Genomic DNA, 14,389 nt, shown 5'->3' with positions numbered 1-14,389 from the left:
GGCTATATATTCAAACACAATGGGAAAATGATCTGAGATGGCAGTCTCAGAGATCTCTTTAACGTAAATTGAAAGCCCAAAAGAGATAATGAGATCCAAGGTATGCCCACGATAGTGTGTAGGTTTATCCACTGATTGAGTTAAATTAAAAGTTTCTAAAAGTCTTTTAAAATCAGTGGCTAATTGGTCGGACGGGCAACAAACATGAACATTGAAATCCCCACAAATCAAGAGTTTATCAAATTTTGGAAAGATGTCTGCCAAAAACTCAGAGAACTCATGAATGAAGTCCTTATTATATTTGGGTGGGCGATAAACAACGGCACATAGAACAGGGCTCACAAGGTCCATCACAAATAATTGCAGCTCAAAGCTGGAGTAAGCGCTTGTAGAAAGAAGCCGGCATTTAAATCTGTCATTAAAAACAGCAGAAAGGATATTGGACTTCCGGTAAGATGGCGGCGTGAGAAGTCGTAAAGTTTTCTGCTCCTCGCGTTTCTTATTATTTAACGACTTATTCAACATTTATTGGGTGACATAGTTTGAACTACTATTCGCGATCCTCAGTAGAATCATGCCGAGAAACAACACTAAAAAGACGGCCGATATTACTGAGGTTGCTGGCGATTTGCAGAGTGTGGACGAGGCCGCCTCGAGCCAGGATGATATCAGAGAACTCCTTGGCGGGATTAGATCTGAGGTAGCGGCGCTCAGAGTGGAGATCCTTGCAGAGCTTAAATCATCTATCTCTGCGGTGAAAACTTCATTACTAGAGCAAGAACAGAAACTGAAGGATGTGGAAGAATCCCTTACCGACGTGGATGGTCGCGTTACTGCCCTGGAATCTATGTGCTCAGTGCTGTCGAAAGATAATGAAAAACTGAGGGCCAAACTCGATGACTTGGAAAATCGATCCAGGAGGAACAATATTCGTGTGATCGGTATCCCCGAGGGCTCCGAGGGTTCTCATCCTTCTGCATTCATTGAAACGCTGTTACTCGAGGTATTCGGTGAACAGAGTTTCTCCAAAAAACCGGAGGTGGACAGGGCTCACCGCTCTCTAGCTCCCCCGCCGAAAGCTAATCAAGCCCCCAGGCCGTTCATCGTGCGAATGCATCACTACCAGATGAGGGAACTGATTCTTCGTTTGGCACGAGAAAGGGGACAGGTGTTATACAAAGGATCGCGAATACACTTCTACCCAGATGTCAGCGCCGATGTTGCAAAGCGGAGAGCGGCATTTAACCAGGTAAAGGCTGAGCTTAGAGGAGCGGGAATTGAATTCGGCCTCCTTTTCCCTGCGCGTCTACGGATCAGCATTGATGGAACGAAACAATTTTTTGATTCTCCGCAGCGGGCTTTGGAATTTGTGAGGGGGATTGTCCCCCCTTCAACGAGTGAGTAGGAATTCACATCACTGCAGATAATGTAGATCAACGTGACTCCACCTTGGTTCCCGCTGAGCGCAGGTTCTGTATGGCTCGAGTGGGTGATGAGAACGAAGAGACTCATTTAAGTTTGTACTGATCCACACTCTTTTGTTCATATAAATGTCACTTATTTTTGCTATTTCAATAGCAACTTAGCTTCAAGGAGCAGGAACACGAGCTGGTGAGTTATGGTTCGTAGTATACCAGCAGATGTTTGTTGTTTGAGGGAGGGGGGCGGGAGGGGAATCAATGGGTTTTCTTTTCTTTTTTCTTTCTTTTTCTTTTCTTTCTTTTTTCTCTTTTCGTTTCTTTTTTTTTTTTCCTCTTTTTTTCTTTTCTTTCTCTTTTTCTCAGCATATGTTGTTCGGAGTCAAGGTGCTCATGCGTTGTGTTGTAACAGATTCACTATATTTGCCTTATTCATTTACAACTACTTTCTGATAACATGTCCAACTTTAATAAATGTGATGTAAATTTTATAACATGGAACGTTAAAGGCATGAACAATGTCATTAAAAGAAACAAGATTTTTTCTCACTTGCGACAATTAAGCGCAGACATTGTTTTTCTACAAGAAACCCATATTCTTAACTCAGATGTAATTAAACTTAGGCGGAGTTGGGGGGGACAGGTATTCCATTCGTGCTTTAATGCAAAAGGCAGAGGCACTGCTATTCTTATTAAGAAGAGCATTTCTTTCACCAGTGAAAAGGTTATTAGTGACTCCTCTGGTCGCTACGTTTTCGTCACAGGGCGCTTACTCGACAGACAAGTTATCCTTGTTAACATTTATGCCCCAAACTTTGATGATAGCAATTTTTTCAGCAAAGTCTTCACATCTATCCCACCTGCTGATGATTATGCTTTAATTATAGGTGGGGACTTTAACTGCGTTCTGAACACAGCACTGGATAGATCCTCCTCTAGAGTCATACAGCCTTCTAAGGCAGCTATAAACATTAAACATTTCTGTGACCAATTTGCATTATTAGACCCCTGGAGATTTCTTTTCCCTTCCTCCAGAACATTCTCCTTTTTCTCTCCTGTTCATCACTCGTATAGTCGCATTGATTTTTTCTTAGTGGATAAGAGTATCATGCCCCTTGTCTCATCTAGTAGGTATCATAGCATTGTTATATCTGATCATGCTCCTTCCTCTTTTGTGCTTAGTTTACCAACTCAGCATTCTTCTTTTAAACCCTGGAGACTAAATACTTTGCTTTTGGCAGATGAAGAATTCATTATTTTTCTAACTAAAGAGATAAATATGTATTTGGAGCTAAATGACAGGCATGATATATCTAGATCTGTATTATGGGAGGCATTGAAAGCGTATTTGCGGGGCAAAATAATCTCTTTCTCCTCTTATGCTAAAAAGCAAGAACTCTCTAAACTCAGAAATATTTCAGAAGCTATTAACAGGTTAGATGAACAGTACGCCATCTCTCCCTGCCCTCGCTTATACAAAGAAAGAATAAGTCTTCAGTCCGAGTATAACTTGCTGTCAACTGCACATGAAGAGAAGAGGTTGTTAAAAATGCGGCATACATTTTATGAATTCGGGGACAAAGCCAGTAAATTATTGGCTTTTCAGTCTCGTCAATTAAATAATTCTAAAATGATAACTCATATTAAGGCCCCATCTGGATCCATGGTACATAATCTGAAGGATATTAATGACAGTTTTGTTCATTTTTATTCTGCCCTATACACTTCAGAGTACCCAAATGATTCTGCAATTTTAGATTCCTTCTTTAAAGAAATAGATTTACCAACTATTAATTCTGACCTTAACTCTGACCTAGGCAGACCGGTGGCTGCAGCAGAAGTCGCGCAGGCTATTGCGGCAATGCAGAGCAGTAAAGCTCCGGGACCTGACGGATTCCCGATAGAATTTTACAAGAAGTTTACAGCCTTACTGGACCCGCTTCTTGTGGCTGTTTATAATGAGTCGTTCAATACAGGAACTCTTCCCTCAACGCTCACACAGGCCTCAATTTCTCTTATCCCAAAGGAGGGTAAGGATCCTACTCGTTGCGAATCATACAGACCAATCTCTCTTCTGAATGCGGATTTTAAAATTTTATCCAAAATTCTTGCGTTACGCCTTGAACCCATTGTCCCTACTATAATTTCGATTGACCAAACAGGATTTATTCGAGGCCGTAACCCATTTAACAATCTACGACGACTATATAATATAATATACACAAATTCTCCCCCAGGCGAACTTGAAGCAGTAATCTCCCTCGACGCTGAAAAGGCCTTCGATAGAGTAGAGTGGGAATACCTTTTTAACACTCTTAAACAGTTTGGTTTTCCTGCAGACTTAATCTCGTGGATTAGATTGTTATATACCTCCCCGACTGCTTCAGTGCACACAAACAATGTATACTCTGAATACTTCTCTCTGCATCGAGGCACCAGGCAAGGGTGTCCTCTCTCTCCCTTGTTATTCGCCCTATCAATTGAACCCCTGGCTGCGGCCCTCCGTCAGTCAGCAAATTTTAAAGGTATTACGCGGCATGGTACAGAGCATAAAATTTCATTGTATGCAGATGACGTTTTATTATATGTATCAAGCCCAACCTCCTCAATACCTCAAATTATTTCACTAATAAAGGAGTTTGGCAAGTTATCTGGCTATAAGCTTAACTTGAGTAAGAGTGAGTTTTTCCCGATCACCCCGGCCTCTTGTACAGACTCTTCCTCTATCCCGTTCAGAGTAGTACGTGAGGGGTTCAAATACTTGGGTGTGCAAGTCACAAGATCGTTTAATAATTTGTTTAAGGCCAATTTTTGTCCACTTTTGGATCGATGTAAAAATGATTTTGTGAAATGGTCCTCTCTGCCCCTGTCTTTAGCAGGTCGTACAAACCTGATCAAAATGTCTGTTTTACCAAGGTTTTTGTATTTATTTTCGAATATACCTGTTTTTATTAGGAAGAATTTTTTTACTAAGCTGGACAGTCTAATCACCTCCTTTCTGTGGGGGAATAAGACCCCTCGTATTAGAAAGACATTTTTGCAGAGATTAAAATGTCAGGGAGGGATGGCGCTGCCTAATCTTTTATTTTATTATTGGGCAAGCAACGTTCAAAAAATAATCTTTTGGCTATCTAGTGTAGATCCTCAAAATACCCCTTTATGGGTGGAAATGGAACAATCATGTGCTAACTTCAAACTTAGCTCACTAATTTGCTCTTCACTCCCCCTGGTGGGGAAAAATTATATCTCCGCCGCCAATCCTGTACTGACTCCTACTTTAAAAATTTGGGCCCAATTTAGAAGACATTTTGGTCTGCAATCAGCTTCCATTCTAGGTCCTATGGTCTCTAACTGTCTATTCCCACCATCTTATGTGGACTCTGCTTTTCGTGTCTGGGAGGAGAGGGGGATTAGGCTCCTAAGAGATTTATATTTTGATAACACTTTTTGCTCTTTTGAAGAGCTTGCACGTAATTTTGCCTTACCAAGATCACACTTTTTTAGATTCTTGCAGATTAGGAGTTTCATCAAGAAAGTTTTTGCCCCATTTCCAGGAATACCCCCTACCTCGCCTATGGATACATTGCTTAATCTGAAACCGCATAGTAGAGGACTCATTTCAAGCATATACTCTATTATAACATCTATAGATCCACAGAGCTTGGATGAGATCCGCAAAGCTTGGCAAAGTGATTTAAGGAGAGAAATTACAGATGGAGAATGGGAAGGTGCTTTGAATCAGGTGCACTCCTCCTCACCCTGTGCGAGGCATGGCTTAGTTCAATTTAAGGTTCTTCATAGGCTTCATTTTACTAACTCCAGACTAGCTAAGATTTACCCTAATGTTAGCCCTGCATGCAATAGGTGTTCGCAATCGCCTGCCACAACTGCCCATATGTTCTGGCTCTGTCCTAGATTGGAGGAATTTTGGAGAGGGATTTTCGAATCATATAAAAATATGTATGGCATCCAGATTGACCCAGATCCCTTAATGTGCATTTTTGGTGTTGCTCCCGAGGGTATAGAACTCAGGAAAGATATTCGTTCTGTTATTGCCTTCACAACATTACTGGCAAGGCGTTTAATATTATTTCAGTGGAAAAAGGCAGACCCTCCAACACATAAAAGCTGGTTGAAAGAAGTGATGTCTTACATTCAACTCGAAAAGATTAAATACATGATTCGAGGTTCGAAACGTAAGTTTCAAGACACATGGTCCCCCTTTATAAGATATTTTGAAGAGCTCCCCTGCCTCTAAGATGGAATAATCTGCCTCAATGATGGAATAATCTGCCTCAATTTCCCCTTGTTATATCATTTTTAAGTTTTTTTTTATTTTTTATTTATTATTATTATTATAATTTTTTTATTATTTTTTATTTTTTGTAATGTGTATGCCTGTTTTTTTATTTTTTATTTTATATATATATATATATATATATATTTAATAAGTTTCTGTTGAAACCACTATATTATTATTCTTACTATTTTTATTATTATTGTATCAGTATTTTTGTTATCTGGACAAGTAGCTTTATAAAGTGTGATTTATATATTTTATGAAGATGTGCCAATTCTTTTCGTCTCTCTTGTCATATTCTGCATATTGACTATGTTTCATATTATATGTTTCATAACTGCTGCCGAGCTTTTCATGCTTAAAGAAAACTTGTGGACTATGAATATAAAATATTCATAGTCCAAAAGGGGAAATACCCCCCCTTTTTTTTTTTTTTTTTTTTTTTTTTTTTTTTTTTTTAGCTGTAGGGGGGAGGGGATGGGATGGGAAGATGATTGTAATTGTTACTGTTAAAAACCCAATAAAGAAAATATACAAAAAAAAAAAAACAGCAGCAAGACCCCCTCCTCGACCAGATGATCGTGGGGAGTTGAAGTAGGAACATCCGGGTGGAAGGAGCTCTGAAAATGCGGTGTTATCACCTGGTTTCAGCCAGGTTTCCGTCAACAGGAGAAAATCCAGGGATTGAGAAATAAAAAAGTCATTGAGGATAAAAGTCTTATTCACAACTGACCGAGTGTTGAACAGCCTTCTATCTGTATAGTTTTGACGACTTTGTTCGCTGTTTTGCTATTATTCTCGTGCATGACTCTTTCACTAAGCTGAACAGCCAATCAGAGTTCCCTCTTTCACCGACGGCCCGACGCCGATTCAACATGTCGAATCGGCCGAAACAAAGCCGACGAGGACCAATTTCAGCCGACGACACGGAACCGTGCGGAACACATCGAGGAAACTCAGTCGGCCGACGCACAAAAACTGCCCGACGGCCGACCGTCGGCTTGGTGTGTTCCAGGCTTTACAGTGCCTGGGCTAGAACTGGTGCATATCAATAAATAAGAGTCATTTTACAGTGCCTGGGCCAGACCTGGGCCATATCAATACATAAGAGTCATTTTACTGTGTGTGGGCCACTTCTGGGCCAGAGGAAGTTGTTTGAGTCCGTTGTCAGTGTGTTGGACCAGTTTTGGGCCGAGGACCCAGCCAGAATTGAAGCAAGGATGAGGCCCAGAGGTGGGCCAGACAAATTTTGCTATCTGGGTTGAGTGTACGGATCGGCCAATCTGGTTCCGTCCGTTAAAATTAACTTTTGCAAATAACAATCGCGGTCCTGGACACTATGTGACCTTGCACATTTAGATAAAATCGGATTTTCTCCAGTCATTGTTAAAAACAAGCTAACAAAACTTGCAGACTAACGTTAGTGAAGCGGCCAGAGGGATCGTTCTGCCTCCACCTAAGCTCCGCCCACAAAAAGGGCCGTCCGTACATTCTACAAGTTTGCTAAAAATAATAATAATGATTATGTAAAACCACCAAACACTAGCCTATAGGCTATAACCTATTACACGTGTAAAGAACATTTTATTATAGAAATATCCAAAATAAAACCATTCCAATCAAATCACACTTAAAGTAAAAAGGTCCCTTATGTGATAGTTTTACCTGACGTTCATCCTGTTTATTTTATTAAAATGCACCCAAATGCTACTTCGTTAGTATGTTACTCATCTTGTTTTCTGACCCGATGTTATGGATGATCTTTTCACCACACTGATCAACCACACAAGCTCGCCATACAGTAAATGATATAAATGTATAGCATATGTGCACTTACAAGGAATCGAACAGCGGTGTAATGTCACACGTGATTATACGCACTGACACATCAAAATAACAATCAGCTAATAGCAACTTGATATATAGCTGAGCAATTACTGTGCTGAAAACATAATCATAAAACCTACAAAACGGCTCTCAAATGGGAACCGGCTCTCACCGTTCACTTAAAAGATCCAGCTAGTTCACGAACACTAGACAATTTCAAAGACATAAAGCATTAGAGCCACCATTTGACTCTGGAATAAATTTACTACTATTCCAAAAGTGATATTTTCATATATTAAAAGTCAAATTCATGTAAAACAATTTTAGAATGCAAATTATTTCAAACCAGCTCTACATTAACAGGAAATTATGCAACAATGTTTGTTTTAGCTGTCAAGCATATCTACAACAAAATAGCACATAGTCCAGCAAAAATACAAAAATGGTTACATTTTTTGTTGTACAAAACGTATTAATTTAGATCATATATAACGGCACTGGAGTAAACCGTGATGTCAACATACAGCTCAGTTCTAATATAATGGTGTTAATGCAGGCAGATCAATAATATTGTTGAATATTAAGTGTCCCCAACTAAGCTAAAAAAAAACAACAACAAAAAAACTAAAATCAATCAATATATATAATAAAATGAATTGTCTGAGTAAAACTATTTTCATCACCGTACAACATGCCCTTTATCTACAAATAGGCCAACATATGAATATAGTGTAAGTAATGTTTAGACCAATTTAGTCCACGAACTATAAAGTAACTTACATTTCACTCCTACTTCAAGTTCATCTTATAAACAGTTTCTTCAATTATATTTTATCTCAACATTTGACCACTCTTTATGATAAATGTTGTTGCAAAAACATATCAATATTTATCAATAATAGCATTAAAAACAAAAATTGTTAATCTATGATGTTACCTTTGCAAATAAATTAATCTCTCATTTACAATACTTGTGCAATAAAATTGTAACCCTACTTCTGTTTCGCCAATTGTTTTCTAAACTAAACAAATGCCCACAAACTAAATACCTAACAATCTTTTAAAAAACAACAACAACAAAAAAGTATTTTTACACTAAATCAAATAAATCCATTAACCCCATTAATCCTTAATACATTCAGTGATATTTTCAGAAGTGCTGGCCTCGCCACAGGTCTCCACAAACTCGGTTTGAGTGCCAGACTCGGCAACATCTGCACACATATAGAAATAAAAAAGAATTATGACAAAACATTTTGTCGCATGCTACTTATTTTTATTATGCAATCAACAACATTGCTATTATACACTCACCGGCCACTTTATTAGGTACCCCATGCTAGTAACGGGTTGGACCCCCTTTTGCCTTTAGAACTGCCTCAATTCTTCGTGGCATAGATTCAACAAGGTGCTGGAAGCATTCCTCAGGGAGTTTGGTCCATATTGACATGATGGCATCACACAGTTGCCGCAGATTTGTCGGCTGCACATCCATGATGCGAATCTCCCGTTCCACCACATCCCAAAGATGATCTATTGGGTTGAGATCTGGTGACTGTGGAGGCCATTTTAGTACAGTGAACTCATTGTCATGTTCAAGAAACCAATTTGAAATGATTAGAGCTTTGTGACATGGTGGAAGTAGCCATCAGAGGATGGGTACATGGTGGCCATAAAGGGATGGACATGGTCAGAAACAATGCTCAGGTAGGCCGTGGCATTTAAACGATGCCCAATTGGCACTAAGGGGCCTAAAGTGTGCCAGGAAAACATCCCCCACACCATTACACCACCACCACCAGCCTGCACAGTGGTAACAAGGCATGATGGTTCCATGTTCTCATTCTGTTTACGCCAAATTCTGACTCTAACATCTGAATGTCTCAACAGAAATCGAGACTCACCAGACCAGGCAACATTTTTCCAGTCTTCAACTGTTCAATTTTGGTGAGCTCTTGCAAATTGTAGCCTCTTTTTCCTATTTGTAGTGGAGATGAGTGGTACCCGGTGGAGTCTTCTGCTGTTGTAGCCCATCCGCCTCAAGGTTGTGCGTGTTGTGGCTTCACAAATGCTTTGCTGCATACCTCGGTTGTAACGAGTGGTTATTTCAGTCACTGTTGCCCTTCTATCAGCTCGAACCAGTCTGGCCATTCTCCTCTGACCTCTGGCATCAACAAGGCATTTCCGCCCACAGAACTGCCGCTCACTGGATGTTTTTTCTTTTTCGGACCATTCTCTGTAAACCCTAGAGATGGTTGTGCGTGAAAATCCCAGTAGATTAGCAGTTTCTGAAATACTCAGACCAGCCCTTCTGGCACCAACAATCATGCCACGTTCAAAGTCACTCAAATCAACTTTCTTCCCCATACTGATGCTCGGTTTGAACTGCAGGAGATTGTCTTGACCATGTCTACATGCCTAAATGCACTGAGTTGCCGCCATGTGATTGGCTGCTTAGAAATTAAGTGTTAACGAGCAGTTGGACAGGTGTACCTAATAAAGTGGCCGGTGAGTGTATATAGCACCATACACTCAATGCCCAAATTTTAAATAGTCAGTTGTTGTTCAATTTGAAAAATACTATACCCAGTAATATTCTTCTTCTTAAAACTGATGAAATAACATAACACATTACATGATTAACCTAGATTTAAATGAAAAAATTAATAACACCTTTCATTTCATATCACACATACTTTGAAATCTAATAGTGTGACCTCAATACTCAATCAGTTACTTCAGTATTCATACTAACTCAAACCCACTGAAATTACTGTATTGCAATAAACTGCTATCAGCCTGTAAAATCAATAGAAGTGTTTAAAGGGCCATTTAACTATTGCACATACACTATCACAAAGAAACACTTACTGACAAACAACACCATAATTCATCTCTATTTTAGATCAGAGGTTTGCCCACTTAACTGTATTCCAGCCAACAACAAAAAATAAAATAAAAATACATATTATATGTACACCATGACAATTTTGTCTTTTGCAAAATACAAAACAAAACTAAATACTTACCTTCACGTACATACACAAGGGATGCCTGGGCAACCTCCAACTGTTGAAGGGCATTGCCCAGTTGGCTCTTTGTTGCCTGGGCAACCTCCAACTGTTGAAGGGCATTGCCCAGTTGGCTCTTTGTTGCCTGGGCAACCTCCAACTGTTGAAGGGCATTGCCCAGTTGGCTCTTTGTTGCCTGGTCAACCTCCAACTGTTGAAGGGCATTGCCCAGTTGGTTCTTTGTTGCCTGGGCAACCTCCAACTGTTGAAGAGCATTGCCCAGTTGGCTCTTTGTTGCCTGGGCAACCTCCAACTGTTGAAGGGCATTGCCCAGTTGGCTTTTTGTTGCCTGGGCAACCTCCAACTGTTGAAGGGCATTGCCCAGTTGGTTCTTTGTTGCCTGGGCAACCTCCAACTGTTGAAGGGCATTGCCCAGTTGGCTCTTTGTTGCTTGGGCAACCTCCAACTGTTGAAGGGCATTGCCCAGTTGGCTCTTTGTTGCCTGGGCAACCTCCAACTGTTGAAGGGCATTGCCCAGTTGGCTCTTTGTTGCCTGGGCAACCTCCAACTGTTGAAGGGCATTGCCCAGTTGGCTCTTTGTTGCCTGGGCAACCTCCAACTGTTGAAGGGCATTGCCCAGTTGGCTCTTTGTTGCCTGGGCAACCTCCAACTGTTGAAGAGCATTGCCCAGTTGGCTCTTTGTTGCCTGGGCAACCTCCAACTGTTGAAGAGCATTGCCCAGTTGGCTCTATGTTGCCTGGGCAACCTCCAACTGTTGAAGGGCATTGCCCAGTTGGCTCTTTGTTGCCTGGGCAACCTCCAACTGTTGAAGAGCATTGCCCAGTTGGCTCTTTGTTGCCTGGGCAACCTCCAACTGTTAAAGAGCATTGCCCAGTTGGCTCTTTGTTGCCTGGGCAACCTCCAACTGTTGAAAGGCATTGCCCAGTTGGCTCTTTGTTGCCTGGGCAACCTCCAACTGTTAAAGAGCATTGCCCAGTTGGCTCTATGTTGCCTGGGCAACCTCCAACTGTTGAAGGGCATTGCCCAGTTGGCTCTTTGTTGCCTGGGCAACCTCCAACTGTTGAAGAGCATTGCCCAGTTGGCTCTTTGTTGCCTGGGCAACCTCCAACTGTTAAAGAGCATTGCCCAGTTGGCTCTTTGTTGCCTGAAGTTCGGCACACCGCCTCAAGCGCACCTGACGTACCAGCAGCTCCATAGCCCTTTTATTTATTTGCAAACACTGCAAATAAACTTCTTGGCGAGTCATAGCAGTGTCCAAACAGGCATACTGCAAATACAAACAACCATCAAAACATTAAAAAAACACACGAATGAACACATTAGAAATATGACAATTAAATAAATACCAATATAACACCTCCAGTGATATTAGTGACACAAATCCCTAAACAGCCTAAGGGATATTTTAAAATTAATGTCAATTAAACACATCAATGTCATTACAAATTTTTCAAACATATTGCCAGTTTGAGGTGCATCTATATTTAAGTGGCATGTGCCAAAGAAGATTTTGTGATACCAGTGCTGTAAGGCACTTCTTGCGTTCCTATTAAATTTTAAGAAACAGAGCTTTCCTTGACTGTCGTTCTACATATATTACATTATAGCCACACTTCAACAATCGTCCTGAATGGTTTTCATTGCAAAACCATTCCATTCTGTGTTGATACGAGCCAACTATGGTTAAATTTTTTCAATGTGTAATGAAATACAAACACATGAGTCGTTGTCATTGTAAAGAACAATCATCAAGTGCAATTTATTTATTTTTCCTTTGTTCACACAAAAAACACTAATAACAGTTACACAGAAACTGTTAACCAGGCAACAGAGGGGAACAATTAAGACACGACATCACTTCAAGAGATCTGCCATGTCAACCGGATGTGATGTATTCCAATCAAAACTATGAGAGCAAAGCTAGAATTACCAATACGGTATTTTAACACTTTAAGGTCATTCTGTAAATGCAATTTCTACAAAATGTCATAATTAATAATTTTGGCAGAAAAAAAATATATTTATAATTATTAAACATTTCTTCAATTAACTTGATAAAATCTACTCTGTTTTAATTTTAGATGTATAGAGAGTCATTTGTTTAATTTGGATATATTCATCCATGCATTACATTTAATTAAAATCATTAATTTTACTGTACATTGCTTCACGACCAATTTCAAAGTTCGACTGGCACTAGGAGTTGAAATTCCCAATCATATGCAAATACCGTGTGCACTGAAAAGATGGAAAGAACCATAGATATAATATAGAAACTAGAAACACTATTGGCCACTGGACACTGAGATATGCAGCCGCCATCTTAAACCGATCAAACACCTAGTTACGTTACGTGGCAGCAGTTAAGATGCAGGACACTTTACAATACAGGTGAAACTCGAAAAATTAGAATATCGTGCAAAAGTTCATGTATTTCAGTAATTCAAATTAAAAAGTTGAACTAATATATAGATATATAACTATATACATATGCATGATAATACTTTTCAGAAAGCCGACATTTCTGTATTTAATATCCATTTTTTAGTTAATTTCATGTAATATTCTAATTTTCAAAGATTTTGAATTTGGGGTTTTCATAAACTGTAAACCATAATCATCAAAATAACTTTTGCACAATATTCAAATTTTTCGAGTTTCACCTGTATTCCTGCTTACATTGACAGACCATCGCTAATAGTGCTCAGAGATTACTTTTCACAAGTAAAATGTAACATTACCATACTATTGGTTATATTTTGTGAATAGAAATTAGCAAAGAGTTGAGAAAGAGCAAATATCTTTGATATTACTATACTGAAATCATAGCCAGCAAGCTAGGCTATATTTACTTTACCAGTTTTCACCCGACTATGTGCAACTGTGCGATTTAGGTGAGCTGACAGGCAACAGTTTAAAAAGAGTTTACAATTTGACAAAAACGCAATGTTGTGATTTATTGCGAGTGTACACAAATATAAGTATGGCGGAGTATGTTTTTATGTTCCCACTGTTTGATCGCGCCCGCGCCTCACACACACACACACAACATATTCCAGTATTAGAATCTTTTACATCACATCGCAGCCTGTTTATAATATTCTCATGATGTCTGAAAATAAATCATGAAGGGAAGCTGACAGCTCATCCAGTCACACTGACGCATCAACTTTATCTGTAGGGCAATTTTATAATTTGAAATGATTTTTTTTCAGTCTTTTTGAATGGAAGTTCACCAAACCGGAAGTGCCGCCCATAATTCAAAATGCAGTAAGCTCGTCAGGAATAAAGACCCACTCTCAGTCACAACTAAGAAGGGTCTAGTGTCAACCAGGCTACCATTCGGGTCGACGGTGGGAAAAAACTGCTATTATGTTGTTTGGCATTTAAAGTCACACACTGTCCTTTCTAGTAAAGACGCTAAAAAAATCTATTAAGGATCATTATGAATAGGCTACACATTACAGTCGCATTGTCAAAACGCCATTAAAATGCTGGTACAGATGCGAAAAACGCAGAAAATCAAACCTGATTCGATTTTTATCATGACAGACGAAACTTTCGGAGGCAGGATGGAAGCGTGATTGACATTAGGGCTACTAGTCGTCATATTTATCTTTTATGCAAACATTTCTGATGCGAATTTCAGGCACATTAGCTATAGCAGGGGCAAACTTAATTTTTACACAACGCTGCACGAATGCTTTTAAGTTAGATATCAGTTACTTAAGCTGGCCGGCACAAGATTCTCGTCTGACATTCACATAGGCACATTACACTTTTTAAACTGGTTTCAACAACCAACAAAACAA

This window comes from Rhinichthys klamathensis, unplaced genomic scaffold, assembly GCF_029890125.1.
Source record: "Rhinichthys klamathensis goyatoka isolate OS25496 unplaced genomic scaffold, OSU_Roscu_1.1 h1tg000223l_1, whole genome shotgun sequence".
NCBI classification, from domain to species: Eukaryota; Metazoa; Chordata; class Actinopteri; order Cypriniformes; family Leuciscidae; genus Rhinichthys; species Rhinichthys klamathensis.
This window is presented reverse-complemented; position numbering follows the sequence as displayed.